Source organism: Bubalus bubalis, chromosome 9 (genome assembly GCF_019923935.1).
Source record: "Bubalus bubalis isolate 160015118507 breed Murrah chromosome 9, NDDB_SH_1, whole genome shotgun sequence".
In the NCBI taxonomy this organism is placed as follows: Eukaryota; Metazoa; Chordata; class Mammalia; order Artiodactyla; family Bovidae; genus Bubalus; species Bubalus bubalis.
Window position 1 is genome coordinate 78102279 of NC_059165.1, and position 16814 is coordinate 78119092.

Below are 16814 nucleotides of genomic sequence, written 5' to 3' on the forward strand. Positions count from 1 at the left end.
AGCCTCCAATTAAAATAAATAAACATATTAAAAATAAATTTATTGAAGAAAAAAATAAAATAAAAATTAAAAAAATTAGAATTAGCTTGTCAAGTTTTACAAAACAGCTAGGATTATTGATTGGATTTGTATTGCATTTTGGCATGATTTGTGTTTTCAACTATCAGTTCAGTTCAGTTCAGTTGCTCAGTTGTGTCCGACTCTTTGCGACCCCATGAATTGCAGCACGCCAGGCCTCCCTGTCCATCACCAATTCCCAGAGTTCACTCAAACTCACGTCCATCGAGTCTGTGATGCCATCCAGCCATCTCATCCTCTGTCGTCCCCTTCTCCTCCTGCCCCCAATCCCTCCCAACATCAGAGTCTTTTCCAATGAGTCAACTCTTCGCATGAGGTGGCCAAAATACTGGAGTTTCAGCTTTAGCATCACTCCTTCCAAAGAACACCCAGGGCTGATCTCCTTCAGAATGGACTGGTTGGATCTCCTTGCAGTCCAAGGGACTCTCAAGAGTCTTCTCCAACACCACAGTTCAAAAGCATCAATTCTTTGGCACTCAGCTTTCTTCACAGTCCAACTCTCACATCCATACATGACCACTGGAAAAACCATAGCCTTGACTAGACGGACCTTTGTTGGCAAAGTAATGTCTCTGCTTTTCAATATGCTATCTAGGTTGGTCATAACTTTCCTTCCAAGGAGTAACCGTCTTTTAATTTCCTGGCTGCAGTCACCATCTGCAGTGATTTTGGAGCCCAGAAAAATAAAGTCAGCCACTGTTTCCACTGTTTCCCCATCTATTTCCCATGAAGTGATGGGACCAGATGCCATGATCTTTGTTTTCTGAATGTTGAGCGTTAAGCCAACTTTTTCACTCTCCTTTTTCACTTTCATCAAGAGGCTTTTGAGTTCCTCTTCACTTTCTGCCATAAGGGTGGTGTCATCTGCATATCTGAGGTTATTGCTAATTCTCCCTGCAATCTTGATTCCAGCTTGTGCTTCATCCAGCCCAATGTTTCTCATGATGTACTCTGCATATAAGTTAAATAAGCAGGGTGACTATATACAGCCTTGATGTACTCCTTTTCCTATTTGGAACCAGTCTGTTGTTCCATGTCCAGTTCTAACTATTGCTTCCTGATCTGCATATAGGTTTCTCAAAAGGCAGGTCAGGTTGTCTGGTATTCCCATCTCTTTCAGAAATTTTTCCCAGTTTATTGTGATTCACACAGTCAAAGGCTTTGGCATAGTCAATAAAGCAGAAATAGATGTTTTTCTGGAACTCTCTTGCTTTTTCCATGATCCAGCAGATGTTGGCAATTTGATCTCTGGTTCCTCTGCCTTTTCCAAAACCAGCTTGAACATCAGGAAGTTCATGGTTCATGTATTGCTGAAGCCTGGCTTGGAGAATTTTGAGCATTACTTTACTAGTGTGTGAGATGAGTGCAATTGTGCGGTAGTTTGAGCATTCTTTGGCATTGCCTTTCTTTGGGATTGGAATAGTGAGCCTTCTAATACATAAAAAAAGTACATCTCTACTTTTCTTTTTGTCTAAGTAGTATGTTCAGTGAAAAGTGTTTATATTTTTGAAAGAAAATTATCCAAGTGTATTATATGACAATGTTGTTAATACAACTCAAAATTTTTCCAGTTTTTTGCAATTATATAAAAATATAATTGATTTTTTTTTAATAATGACTATACCTGGAAACCTTTCTATCTCATTAGTTGAAGTAATTGATTTGGAAATTAGAAGAATTATCTGCTCAGAATTAAATGGCAGTTACGTCATTTTCAAATATGGAGACAGTTTTCTTTCTTCCTTTCTGATCTTTTATTTATTTTTTTATCATCGCATTACATTGTGTAGAACCCACAGTATATGTGACATGTATGCAGTGTTACTGATCTTTAGGAGGGAAAATTCAATACTTCACCATAATATATGGTCTTAGCTGCATTTTTAAATAAGTTTTTGCAGAGTGAATGAATTATTTTTTAGTTCTCTTTTTCATCATGAATGTGATTTGAGAGGGTTTTTTGGTGACTATTGAGATAAATGTAAATTTTCTTCTTTCCATTAATATCTTGTATTATATGATATTGAAATGTTAAACTAAATTTGAATTCTAGAAATAAACCCAGTTTGGTCATGACATGCTTTCGTTTTAAATTTAGAACTCAATATGCATCTTACATTTTTTTTCAATCTGTATAATCTTTTCTTGAAATGTATTTATCAAATTTTTGTATAGGGTTATGATGGCCACATAAATTGTGAAGTGTTTTTTCCTCTACAATCTTTAAACATGTTTTTTGTATGAAGTTGTAGTATTTGTTTTTTGCAAGTTTGATAGAATTCACCAGTGGACTGCTATGAGTTTTGTGGAAAGATTTCTTTAATTAATTCAAGTTCTGTAGTATTTACAATGATACTAAAAGCTTCTGTATCAACTTATGTCATTTTTGGTAAGTAGGTTTTCTACAGAATTTTTCCATTTTATCTGTGTAATCTAGTTTACTGGTATAAAGTTGATCCTAAAAGTCTCTTAGTTTAAGTCCAAAGAATCTATAAAAATATTCTTCTTGCATTCTGAATTTTGATAATTTTATCTTTCTATCCTTTTTCCTGATTGGTTTATAAGGGTAATTGTGTTTATTTCATGCTCATCAAATATTCTCTATACTATTTCAAATTATATTTTATAATACTATATTTAAATCTTCAAGTATTATATTTATTCTACAGTTATACCTAAGGCTAAATCAAATATACTATATGTCATGGCAAAAAAAAGCTAATTATAATAATATGTTTCTTGTTCAAGATTTTAAAAATAATGATTGTTGACCCATTTTTAGAATTTATAAGTTTAAACAGATGTCTTCCTTACAGTGTTAATATTTATTAACAAATATTTCTACATTTCTACATTAACAAATGATATTCATTTCTACAAATGATAATATTTCTACAATTTAACACAAAAACTTGAGCTCACATTACATATTCATAGGATATATTTCTGCCTAAAATATAAATTATTTTTTAAGTTGATGTAGTTTGTAATTTGGAGAAGGCAATGGCACCCCACTCCAGTACTCTTGCCTGGAAAATCCCATGGATGGAGGAGCCTGGTAGGCTGCAGTCCATAGGGTCACTAAGAGTTGGACATGACTGAGCGACTTCACTTTCACTTTTCACTTTCATGCATTGGAGAAGGAAATGGCAACCCACTCCAGTGTTCTTGCCTGGAGAATCCCAGGGACGGGGGAGCTTGGTGGGCTGCCGTCTATGGGGTTGCACAGAGTCGGACATGACTGAAGTGACTTAGCAGTAGCAGCAGTTTGTAATTAAACCTTATATAGAAGGCAATTAATTAATAAGCTGATTATCTTTTCCTATGAAGCATTTTTATTTTATTCATAATATTTGTGTTTTGAGGTAGTAAAGGGAGACTTCCATTCATATCTCAGCCTATACTGAGCCATGTATAGTCATTATTAAAATGTAGTTTTTATAAAACCTTTTTTTCAACTCTTTGTTTTAGTATTAAAACATCTATTGTTACTTGATATGAAATTCTAATGTAAAAAGAAATTTCATGGAAAAAAAACTGTAATCTAGATGTTTGAAGATAGAGCAATGGACATATTTTTCTTAGTATTTTTGAAAGGCAAATGGTTATACTTAATATTACATGTCTGAAAACTACTTTGAAGCTGCACAGGGAAAATGCCTAAAAGAAATTAATGATTAATTGTGGAGATTTATATGTGCTAGTCCATTTAATCATAAGCTAAGAAAGAAATAAGAACAAGGAGGTTATAAGTCCGAAATGGAAGAAGGCTCTATGGGCCTAAAGCCATTATTCTAGAAAATAAATCCTGCCACACATCTAAGGGAATGAACACAGTAAATTTCAGGATTTGGAAAATGTTTCTTGTGGGAGAGAATCCCATTAAAGTAGATATTAATTACTTCAAAAGAAGGTCCATGGCAGTGTCAACTGCCTTTAACATGAAGAATACTTCCCTCTTCATTTCATTATGTTTATACCAAATTCTGTGATTTTTGTTTATGATCAATAAGCAGTTTCTTCTAAGAAGACTGAAAGGTTACAGCCTGGTTTGCTCACAGTAATGATGATTTACTGGACTGTGAGTCATCCCTATTTAATTCAGCATATTGAGTCATCAATTATCAGAGGCCCTGATGGGTTTGTTGTATTTATAACTGTCCTTTGACTAATGGAGGTTTGAGTTCCTATCATAATGTAAGCCAAACATTGATTTTAGTTTATAAGACCCGGTTTCCTCAAATATACTCTTAGTAGGAACCAGTATTACATAGCTTCATTCGTTGTCAACTGAAGGAGAGACTCAGTTGAGGAATGAACGGATATGGGATGAATGGACAATTCTGAGCTCAGCTGATTTTCATGATTAACAACAAGAAATTGACTAAGTCTGAAATTAATTCATTTAAAAATTTTCTTTTGCATTTCTGAAGAAAAGTAAATATAACACATTTAACACAGCATATTAATACATGTAATAATCCTTACCACTTTCTTATCCACTAACATTTTAGTACTCTTATCATTTGCTAAGTTAGTAAGCAACTCTTGTTTTCCTTTTACCAAATGTATTACTTTAAAAATCCTCCACAGAGCTTTGCCTTTTTTCTTCTGTTTGGATAGTGTTGGTATTTGTTTCAGAAAATAACTGTGTTTATCATAGTCACATTTATTTCCTTGGGATCTATATGTTTTCTAAGTATGTGGTTGTTTGGGACTAAATTCTGACTGAAGGCATTCAGGACTTTAAATATTTGGAATATTTAGGAATTTTAATAACTGGTCAGTAACTACACCTGGTCCTCACAAAGACTGTTCTTTTAGCTCAGAATCTTAGCCTCAATATCTACATGCTTTTTTCTCAGAGAAGCCTGGTTCTTTCTTTTTAAAGTGCTACTTCAATGTAAATCACTGATTTTTTCTTTAATTGGCAGTTCATACCAAAAGCAATCTGCCAAAAATTTATCTTCTGTGATGAATATATGAAGTGTTGTATTTTTCTCTATAACAGTGTTTTATAGATCTGCAAATGCAACATTTTCATATGTATAATCTCTTTTTTTATATATTTTCTTTTTTTTTAAATTTTATTTTATTTTTAAACTTTACATAATTGTATTAGTTTTGCCAAATATCAAAATGAATCCACCACAGGTATACATGTGTTCCCCATCCTGAACCCTCCTCCCTCCTCCCTCCCCATTCCATCCCTCTGGGTCATCCCAGTGCACCAGCCCCAAGCATCCAGTATCGTGCATCGAACCTGGACTGGCAACTCGTTTCATACATGATATTTTACATGTTTCAATGCCATTCTCCCAAATCTTCCCACCTTCTCCCTCTCTCACAGAGTCCATAAGACTGTTCTATACATCAGTGTCTCTTTTGCTGTCTCGTACACAGGGTTATTGTTACCATCTTTCTAAATTCCATATATGCGTTAGTATACTGTATTGGTGTTTTTCTTTCTGGCTTACTTCACTCTGTATAATAGGCTCCAGTTTCATCCACCTCATTAGAACTGATTCAAATGTATTCTTTTTAATGGCTGAGTAATACTCCATTGTGTACATGTACCACAGCTTTCTTATCCATTCATCTGCTGATGGACATCTAGGTTGCTTCCATGTCCTGGCTATTATAAACAGTGCTGCGATGAACATTGGGGTACACGTGCCTTTCAATTCTGATTTCCTTGGTGTGTATGCCCAGCAGTGGGATTGCTGGATCATAAGGCAGTTCTATTTCCAGTTTTTTAAGGAATCTCCACACTGTTCTCCATAGTGGCTGTACTAGTTTGCATTCCCACCAACAGTGCAAGAGGGTTCCCTTTTCTCCACACCCTCTCCAGCATTTATTACTTGTAGCCATTTGGATCGCAGCCATTCTGACTGGTGTGAAATGGTACCTCATAGTGGTTTTGATTTGCATTTCTCTGATAATGAGTGATGTTGAGCATCTTTTCATGTGTTTGTTAGCCATCTGTATGTCTTCTTTGGAGAAATGTCTATTTAGTTCTTTGGCCCATTTTTTGATTAGGTCATTTATTTTTCTGGAGTTGAGCTGTAGGAGTTGCTTGTATATTCTCGAGATTAGTTGTTTGTCAGTTGCTTCATTTGCTATTATCTTCTCCCATTCTGAAGGCTGCCTTTTCACCTTTCCTTTGATGTGCAGAAGCTTTTAAGGTTAATTAGGTCCCATTTGTTTATTTTTGCTTTTATTTCCAACATTCTGGGAGGTGGGTCATAGAGGATCCTGCTGTGATGTACGGCAGAGAGTGTTTTGCCTATGTTCTCCTCTTGGAGTTTTATAGTTTCTGGTCTTACGTTTAGATCTTTAATCCATTTTGAGTTTATTTTTGTGTATGGTGTTAGAAAGTGTTCTAGTTTCATTCTTTCACAGGTGGTTGACCAGATTTCCCAGCACCACTTGTTAAAGAGATTGTCTTTAATCCATTGTATATTCTTGCCTCCTTTGTCAAAGATAAGGTGTCCATATGTGCGTGGATTTATCTCTGGGCTTTCTATTTTGTTCCATTGATCTAGATTTCTGTCTTTGTGCCAGTACCATACTGTCTTGATAACTGTGGCTTTGTAGTAGAGCCTGAAGTCAGGTAGGTTGATTCCTCCAGTTCCATTCTTCTTTCTCAAGATCGCTTTGGCTATTCGAGGTTTTTTGTATTTCCATACAAATTGTGAAATTATTTGTTCTAGCTCTGTGAAGAATACCGTTGTAGCTTGATAAGGATTGCATTGAATCTATAGATTGCTTTGGATAGTATACTCATTTTCACTATATTGATTCGTGAACATCTCTGAGCAGTCCAGTTGTGGAGTGCACATAAGGAAGTGTATAATTTCTTAAAAAATTGAGTGTCTTCTTAGGGCAAGGCTTTGTACTAGGTATAAGATTTGTAGTCATCAATAGAACATACATAGACTCTATCCTTTGTAGTCATCAATAGAACATACATAGACTCTATCCTTGCAGAACTAGAGCAAAAAATAGTAAAGAGCTAAATATATATCCAATTCATTACATTTGTGAAGCATGCTATAACATTCAAGTATAGTGTTCTATGAGTGTAAAATAGGATTGCCACTTAACATGACTAATTCATCACTACCAGAATCTTGATACTGGCAAGCTACCAGCATATAAAAAACATAAGATTAGAAACCTAGCTTTGTCATTTTATATTAAGGGTGACATATGAGTAACATAGATTTATCAAAGTCAGAAAATAAGCCTTAAACATAACCTGATAACTGTCCCTACTAGTCACTAAAGATCAAAAGGAAATGAGATGGTTCCTGCTTTTTAGAAATTCATGGTATAAAGAGAAGTTATAGATATACAAATGCCCTGGTGGCTCAGACTGTAAGAAGTCTGCCAGAAATGCAGGAGACCTGGGTTCGATCCCTGGGTCAGGAAGACCCTCTGGAGAAGAAAATGGCAATGCACTCCAATATTTTTGCCTGGAGAATTCCACGGACAGAGGAGCCTGGAGGGCTATAGTCCATGGGCTTGCAAAGAGTCAGACACGACTGAGCTATTGTCACTCTCTATACATATACATTGGGCTTCCCAGGTAGTTCAGTGGTAGAGAATAATCTTGCCAATGCAAGAGATGCAGGTTCAATCCCTGGGTCGGGAAGATCCCTTGGAGGAGAAAATGGCAACCCACTCTAGTATTGTTGCCTGGGAAATCCCATGGACAGAAGAGCCTGGTGAGCTACAGTCCATAGGGTCACAAAGAGACATGACTGAAGTGACTGAGCATGCACATACTTCTATTTGAATACGTTTCAGTCATAAATACTATAGTATTCAGGTTGTTGAATCTATGGATGCAGAACAGTATATAAGAAGGAACCACACAGAGTGAGGGCCATTTTAAGTTAGACTCAGATTTTCAACTGTGTGGAGGGTTGTTCAACAACTCTCTCATTGTTCAAAGGTAAACTGTACATTGTGATTCAGCTTCTCCTTCTACCAGCTCTTGCCTTTCTCACATTCTTACAGGCGAACTTCCCAAGAACACTGTCTAGCAACTTTTCTGTTAAAAATTCACATGTTCAGGAAATGTGAACTAAGATAGTACCAGCACAAAGCCCAGAACATCCGTTTCTTTAAAATATGTTATTGTTTAAATTAAAAAAAATATTTGTGGGGCTTATGACATAGGTAGATGTAGGTTGTTTCACAATAAAAGTAAAAAGTAGATGTGGGAATAATAGTAATATTCCTTTTATACTGAAGAGACATAATATTACTTGAAGAAAGACTGTGATAAGATGCATATTGCAAATCCTAGAGCTTCTACTGTATAAACTTAAAAATTGTAGCTAAGCTAGTAAGATAAGACCATGGTAGAGAAAAAATAATGAAAATATTTAGTCAGAATTCAGAGGCAAATAACAAAAAATATGGCACACTCTTTTCCTTGGTGCTGCCTGTGGAGCTGGTAGTCATTTCTTTGGCATCATGGCCACCCTCAGACCTCTCATGAAGTCAAAGATTACCAAAAAGAGGAGCAAGAAGTCCATCCAGTGCCAGTCAGACCGATTATGTCAGAATTAAATGGAATTGGCAGAAACCCAGTGGAATTGGCAGTAAGGCACACAGAAGATTTGGGGGCCAGGTCTTGATGCCCAACATTGGTTATTGGAGAAACAAGACAAAGCACGTGCTGCCCAGGGGCTTCTGGCAGTTCCTCATCCACAGCGTCAAGGAACTTGAAACGCTGCTGATGTGCAACACACATTAGTGTGCTGTGATTGCTCACATCATCTCCTCCAAAAAACTGAGAGCCATTGTGGAAAGAGCAGCCTGACTGGACATCAGTCACCAATCCCAGTGCCAGTCTGCACAGCAAAGAAAATGAATAGACAGCTTGTGTGCACATTATATTTGTGTTAAAACCATAAAACTAAAAAAAAATATATATGGGATAAATCGAAAACAAATAGCCAGATCATACTTAAAAACAGCCAAATAAATTATTAGATTAATTATAAATGTGCTAAACTTTTCAAATAAATGCCAAAGGATATTATACTGCATTTAAAAACTAAATCCAATTGTATGTTGTTTCAAGAAAATAAATTTTAAATATGAAGTTGCAGATTGTCTAAGAGAAGGATGGAAAAATATACAGCAAAGTTCTGAAAACTAGGAGTATTAATAAAGATGAGAAGGAGCATTTCATAAAGAAAAAAAGTGTCAGCTCAACATGAAAATATAATAATTCTGAAACTCTAATAATAGAGATTCATAAACTTATGAAGCAAAAATTGAAAAAGTCTATAAACAAAATTAGGCAAATCCACAGTTATGGTTGAAATTTCTGCCGAAAATTACAAGGATATAAAAGACTTGAATAAATTATCAATCAACAATCATATTGAAATTTGTAGAATAATTCACCAAACAATGGAACAAAGTGTTTTCAAAGAGCACATTCAACAAGTGGAGCATAAAATTGATTAATGCTTCACTGAAAAAATGATACCAAGCAGTTGTTTGGGACACCTTTCATCTGATTTCACGTTAAATGGAAGCATCTTATGGGGATGACTCCTTTATGGTTATCCAGACTTTGAAGTACACACATCATTTATCAAAGATAATAGGAGCAATTTCATTTGGAAAGTGGGACTTTCTACTTAATACTACAGTAATAGTGACTACATGAGTTGGAAATGCCCTATGACTAACTTTCCATTCCTTAACTGGGAGGGCATATTTTCTCCAGTGTGGATCCCTCAGATACTTTGTAATGTTATGTAGGAAATTTCAAGGAATTTTATGCCATTTTTAGCTTGTTACTTATAAGTGATTATCCTGAAAAACAATCTCTTTCTCCTCAAATTCACTATTTATCTATTAATTATGTTTAATTACTCTATCTTAGTACTTCCATATTGAAGAATGGGCTCAGAAGTATACAGCCTTTTGATTATGAGATTTTTAGAATGAATGGTTTGTTTGGTATATTCCCTAGCATCATCTCCCTGGGCTCTTAAGTTGCATTAATTTTGGGCAGTTCATGTGATGATGTTTTTAATTATAGCCTATTTAGTAGTTTTATCCTTTAAGATCACAAAAATTTTGTTTGATGTTTTCTTAAAATAGTTGTGTTATATCCAAACAATAAATTGACACTACTAGGCACACAGCATTTACAAATATCAAAAAATGTGCTGAGCTACCTAGGTCACAAAGAACACACTCTATACTATTGCAGTATATTATAGTGTATACTATTACAGAATAGGTAAACCTTATCCATAGTAGTAGCATGTCAGTTATTGCCTAAGCCAGAGGTGAGGGTGGATAAAATGCAAACAAGGAAGACTGGCAGGGGATTATCATGGAAATATTCCGTATCTTGATAGGGTTGATGAACATATGGGTGTATACATTTGACAAACTCACCAAATTGTAAACTTAAAATAGGTGCTTTTTTATCGAATGTAGATCACATTTCAGTAAATTTAATGAGTAAAAACAAAACAAAAACAAAAAGCTATTGTGTAGAAAGAAGAATGGAAGTAGAGAGATTAGCTAGAGTGCTGTGAATAATCTGAACAATGATGGTTTACATAATAGAAATGGAAAACAAAACAGATTTAGGATATATTCTGAAGGCAAATTGTACATGATATCTTGATAATTTATATGTGTACATTTGACAGTGAGCATTCTGATGGGTAATGAGCAATAACGAAAATCCCTGAAAATTTGGCTTAAATTGGATGGAGTTATTTATTCAAAAAAGTTAATCTGAGAAAACAGCTAGTTTGGTAGTTGAGTTCTATGGAGAATCAAGAGTTCCATCTTGACTGTGTTAATCTTAAGATGCTTTTTAAAATGCCTGTGGACAAATATTCAGTGGATGTTGGATATATGATTCTGGAGTTGTAAGACATATTTGGATATTGAGGTACAGATGTGGAAGTCATAGTAATCAAGTTCCTAGAGAGCCCAGGGCATTTAGTAGTTGAAGAGAAGAGGAAGCAGCAAAGAAGAGATGAAACAGCTAACAGTTCAGACGCTCAGTTACAAGCACATAGGGTCCTAGACGTTAAGAGATGAGAAAGTTTTAGTAAGGAAGGTGACCGGCTATGTAGAAAGCAGTGGAAAGATCTGGTTAAGTAATGAACTGTAACCACCGGATATTTGTTTTTGTGACCCTGACAAGGTTTTTCCTCTGGAATAGAAGGGATGAAAACTTGATTAAATTGGATATGAAAGATCTTATGACATGACTCTCTATCAAAAAAATTTACAATGAATTGAGAAGGAATGGAACAGTGATAGGAAGATAATTTAGATCAAGGTCATGGGAGATTTTATTTGATTAGTTTTTAAAAACCCAATATTAGTGCTTAGTTGTATTCTGGTGGTAATATTTCGCCAAGAAATGAGAAATTATTGATGCAGGAGAGGGAGTGTTTGAGGAAAGTCTTTAAGAAGCCATGGGATGTAAACCCCAAGGAGAAGAATTTAATATATAATTAATGCAGTATTTCATTTTGGGATACATAACATCATGCTAAAAGAATGTATTGATATCTTTGTGCTTAATGTAGAACCAAAAGAAAATCAGCAAAATAAGATTGGGCTCAAGTTAAGATTTGATTAATATTCTTTGATTTATTTTCTGGTTTGGAACACATAATTTTCCCAGTTCTATATATTCTTCAGGGATATCTTGCCTTATATCCTATAAAGTGAAAATAAAAAGAATGAATTTTCAAAAGGTTATACTATTTGTTGTATTTATTGAAGGAAAAAAACAAATAAACAATTTTATCCTGATGGAAAAACAGATGAGACTGAACAGCAGATGAGACTGTGGAAACAAAAGACAGAATATGAGAATCTGGTTGCAGGGTCTTCTGTTCAAAAGAACATAGTCCTTCAAAAATCTGCAGCCACAGAAACTGCCATTCCCAGTCCTGTGATCTACAGAGCATGACTATTGGGTGTTACAGAATTGCACACCAGTCACTAGTGAAAGACTGAATTTCTGTAGTCAGTTCTTGACCAGTTACATTTGGAGCTAAGGACAACTCTTCACATGGTGTGGTGAATGGAGCCAGTGAAATATTTAAGGGCCAGAGCATGAAGTGACTTTAAAATCCCATGAAACAAAGGGTGACTTACATATGAGAAGTAAACATGAGGTTGTGAAAGCCTGAGCTCAAGTCTCAGGAAAAAAGAGAGTGAAAAAAGCAAATTATTTTCTCAAATACTTGCATTTAAACTTTTAGTCCTTCCACTGGGGTGACTACCAAAATTGTGAAAGGATTTCCTATTCTTTCTGGTAGGTTTCGGGAACTTGGGTCATTCCCTTGCTCCTTCTCCTACCTCCACCAAACATTGTTAACACTAAAACAGGTGTATCAGTTAGGATCCTTTAGGTGGAAATCACTGAATAAACTAAAAGTGGCTTAAACAAAGAGAATAATGTGAATGTGCGGTATTGCATAATTGGAAGTCCCAAGGTCGGCTGTATCAGAGTTGGTTACCTTCTTTGCTCCATGGTGTGAGGGTTCCTGGTTACTCTCTCTGGGAGTCTCTAGACTTTCCCTCTTTCAGCCCAGAGAGAATACAAAAAGCTCCCAACATAGAGACATCACATGGCAATGGCAAAGGTAGGAACAAGTGAATCCCTATTTTATTTCCCTTTTGTTAGTTATGAGAAAAACAATCCCAGAAGCCTCTCACTAGACTTTCCTCTTTGTCTTGTTTCTCTGAGACATGATAAGGGAAATGAAATTATCGTGACTGGCATAGACTGATTAACATCTAGCCCTGGAGATAGGCAAGGCCCCTAAAGATTCACAAAAAAATTAGCTCCTTCATAAAGCTGGGTTTCTGCCAGCAAAGCAGATAGGAGGACTGTGATGGCTAAGGGGGCAATGCATGCAAAATGAGTAGCAGAGTGACTAGTGCACAAAGGCATTTAGTTAACATTAAATGCTCTTACTGTTTTATCAAGCCGATCTTATGGGAAATACAGTAGGAGACCCCAGCCTCACAAACTACATTTTCTGACCTTCATCCAACCTGTCATCAGTAGTATAGTTAGCCCTAGTTGGCTTTACTTTCTTTCTTTGACTGGAAATCTTTTGTTATCCTGTTTGTCTCACTCCAACAGTAGTAGTTAATGAGTTGTCTGCCTCATTGATTTTCCAAAATTTTGCATATTGTAGCTAAACTGATCTTTCTAAAGGCAGATCTAATTATGTCACCGTCGTCCTGAAGAGCTTATTACACAATTCCTCATTGTATTACATCTGAAGGTTGAACTCTTCGGAATCATGTCCATGTAGTTGGTCTTCAATGCAGGTGGAGGGTGGCTCCTCTGCCCTTTGGTTCTGCCATATGGAACATACAGTCTCCTTGGTGCAGGAGAGAAACAGAAGACTTGCAAGTAGGGTCTTCATTATCCACAAATAATCAGGTGCACAGCCCATCTGTCAGGGTCTGAGAAGTGCCATCTTGCTTTCACCCAGAACAGGGGGAGGGCATGCTTTTAGGGAACACTGTTGCAATAGATGCAGAGATGTGCCTCCTAGATCCCCCTTCAAGGAAATACTTGCTGCCCAAATGCAGAAAATTTATGTCTCAGCAAATGGGAGCTGGGAGCTGCCTTGTCTGACGTCATGTCTTTCCTGGGACAGTCCACTTGTAACTGAGTGAGGCAAAGAGATAAAGACATGGCCATTTTGGCCCATGTATGTAACTCTGAAAGGCACTGCTCACTCACAAATCCTCTGCTGGGCTGGCCAGGGCTTTCTGGGCTTGCCTTGCAGTTTGACTTCTTCCTCTGCTTTATCCTATTTCACCATTTCTTTCATATGTTTTGATCCCTTATGAACATCTTGTATCCCATACTCGGCTTGGTATCTGCTTCTGTAAATTACAACCTGCGACAACTAGTAATTCCTAGCAGAGAGTCCTTTAATGTTCAACTTTCTTTTCTACCTCAATAATCATTACCTAACTTGGATATTTTTTGCTCCAGATGTATAGAGTTCCTGAGTGTAAGTACCTAAGTGCTGCTAAACATTGTTTGTTTGTTTTTTTTTTTCTCTTTTTCACTCTCTCATTCTAAGGCTGCCAATGGGTAGATAGATACTTAGAAAAAAGTCATCTGCCCAGGCCCAATAGGTGCTAAACCAGGGAGTTCAGATTCAGATCCTCCTTTGCCCTTTACAACTTTACATCCTGTTTCCTTTAAAAAGTTCAAACCTCCATTGACTGGAGCATCCTTTCTACCTTCCCTTTGAGGCACTAACTGGTAGTCACTCAGCTCAGCAACAGTAACTCCAGAAAACTTCCAAAGTTTATCCCTTCTCCTTGCATGGGCTGTCTTCCTGTGTTACTCTGATAGCTAATAGCCTAACTGTTTATCCCCATCTTGGTACTTATCAATACTGTATTATAATCATCTTTTTCTGTCTAGCATCTCTAATGGCTAACCAGTACCTGGTGTATCGTTCTTTACCTACTTCTCAAAGGGATTTCAAGTGATTTAGCATCAGCCCATAGTAGGTACTGAAAAGCATTTATTGACTAAATTCAGTAAAGCTCTTTTTTTCTTCTAGCTATGTGCTCGCTCTATCATCCTAGGTTAAAAGAGGAAAGAATAGTACCATTTCTAGAATGTATGCAAAAATCATCTGCAAGTCTGAAGGAATTTAGTTCATTTATATTTCTTTTCTGGTTCTGATAGTTGGCCATACCTGTGGCTGACTACACAGTGTGACATAGCCATGATAGCTTGAGAAGGGCAGAGGTATTAGTGGATGGAGAGCTCTTCCTAGACAGAACTATTTTCCTTTCTTTTTTTTTTTTTCTCGTAAATCCACGTTCAACATCTGTGGCATGCAAGGCCCCTTCAAGTTTTAGTATCTCAGTCAGTTTATATAATCATATTCAAGATGTATGTGTGTAAGAGGAATTATGACATATGAGTATTCACATTCTGGTTCTCTTCCCTGTCCCCAAATACTGTCCTCATTAATTATATTAACATATTAAGCAGATGAAAGGAAAAATATTCTAAGTAAAATGTTCCCCCAGGTAAGATGAAGGTGAGTGTGGAAAGATGATGGGAGTGTAGATGTTTATATTGATTTTTGATTATTATATATCTTTCTGCTGCTGCTGCTGCTAAGTCGCTTCAGTCGTGTCCGACTCTGCGCGACCCCATAGACGGCAGCCCACCAGGCTCCCCCGTCCCTGGGACTCTCCAGGCAAGAACACTGGAGTGGGTTGTCATTTCCTTCTCCAATGCATGAAAGTGAAAAGTGAAAGTGAAGTCACTCAGTTGTGTCTGACTCAGCGACCCCACGGACTGCAGCCCACCAGGCTCCTCCGTCCATGTGATTTTCCAGGCAAGAGTACTGGAGTGGGTCGCCATTGCCTTCTCCGATATATCTTTCTACATAAGATTTAATGTTTGGCCTGTGAAGTAAGTTGATTAAACATTTCTTGTGAGTTTAATAATCACCATTTGCAGGAGCGAGAATGGTTGTGATCTGCAAACTCCATGGTGAGAAAAAGTGGTATCAGTGATGAAAATGCAACCTACAGGGGGATCACTTTATATTCCTTGACGATGGTGTCATTGTGGAAGTTAATCTCAAAATATGAAGTGAGAGGAAAACATAAGGGTATAGTATCCAAGTGCTGTAATTTGATAGTGAGATGAACTATCGCCTGTTTAAAAATGCATCAGGGTTAGGAGGATAGGAAGAAATAGACATTAGTCAAAAAGAACCTGAACATTATCTATTAAAAGGAATAAGTATGTACAAAATCAAAAGCTGTATGGGGCTTATATTCATTTAGAAGGCACTGATAAGAAGCACTGAACCTGGTAGATATTCACTAACCTCTTTTTTTTTTTTTAATTTTATTTTATTTTTAAACTTTACATAACTGTATTAGTTTTGGTTATATCAGACATCCCCAAGTCTCCATGATTCACTCTCTGAAGGATTAGTACCTGGTATAATTCAGGGCACCTCAAGGATTCTGAATTCATGCAGTTACTAATGTTCTTCCTGATTGATGAGTGTCCTACTGATTGTCACCTCTGATATGCGTGAATGTTTAAACAGAGTTTCTCCCTGTAAGCAGCAAAAGCCTCCGACATTTTATTAAATTAAAGTTTAATAGAATAAATCCATTTCACTGTCCTTTCAGTGAATTCAGAGTTCCTGAAGTAGGAGGTGATTAAATTCATTAAATCTGGTTGCCAACTGCCTGCTGTTCCCAGGTCTCATTCCTTTAAGGCACAGGGCTGTGGCCTTATCTTCTCAGCAGCTCATCCAATAGATCCTGGATGTCTTTCTCTGGCTTATTTTGGAAAATTCTTTCTGTAAAGTGACTTTCGTCCATCATCTCCCCTTATCCGGCAGCAGCACATCTGTCAAGGGATTCTACTTTTCCTGAGGTACATAGTGCCTAATGACAATACTAATTTTTCTTCTGAACAGATAAAGAGAGATAAAGAAGGCAAAAAGACATGAAAAATACTTTTTTTTCACTGATTTTTAAACTGAAGAACAAATGACATTGTCCACCTTGTACAATCTGAATAGCTTCTGCTTTTAAAAATAAGTATCTCAAACTTGATGAATAGCTGATCCTGATAATTTCAGTTGAACTGAAGGTTTGGAAAAATATTCAACCAATAGCATTAAGTTATA

The 16814-nt window shown here is 36.4% G+C and overlaps 1 protein-coding gene and 1 pseudogene across 4 annotated transcripts in view; both read left to right on the top strand.

Annotated features, from left to right (window-relative positions):
* LOC112586936 (protein FAM170A) overlaps nt 1–16814 on the top strand; it is a 466031-nt gene that overhangs the window by 123000 nt on the left and 326217 nt on the right. The gene's annotated exons all lie outside the window — the stretch shown is intronic.
* Nucleotides 8566–8969, top strand: LOC102402270 (annotated as a pseudogene).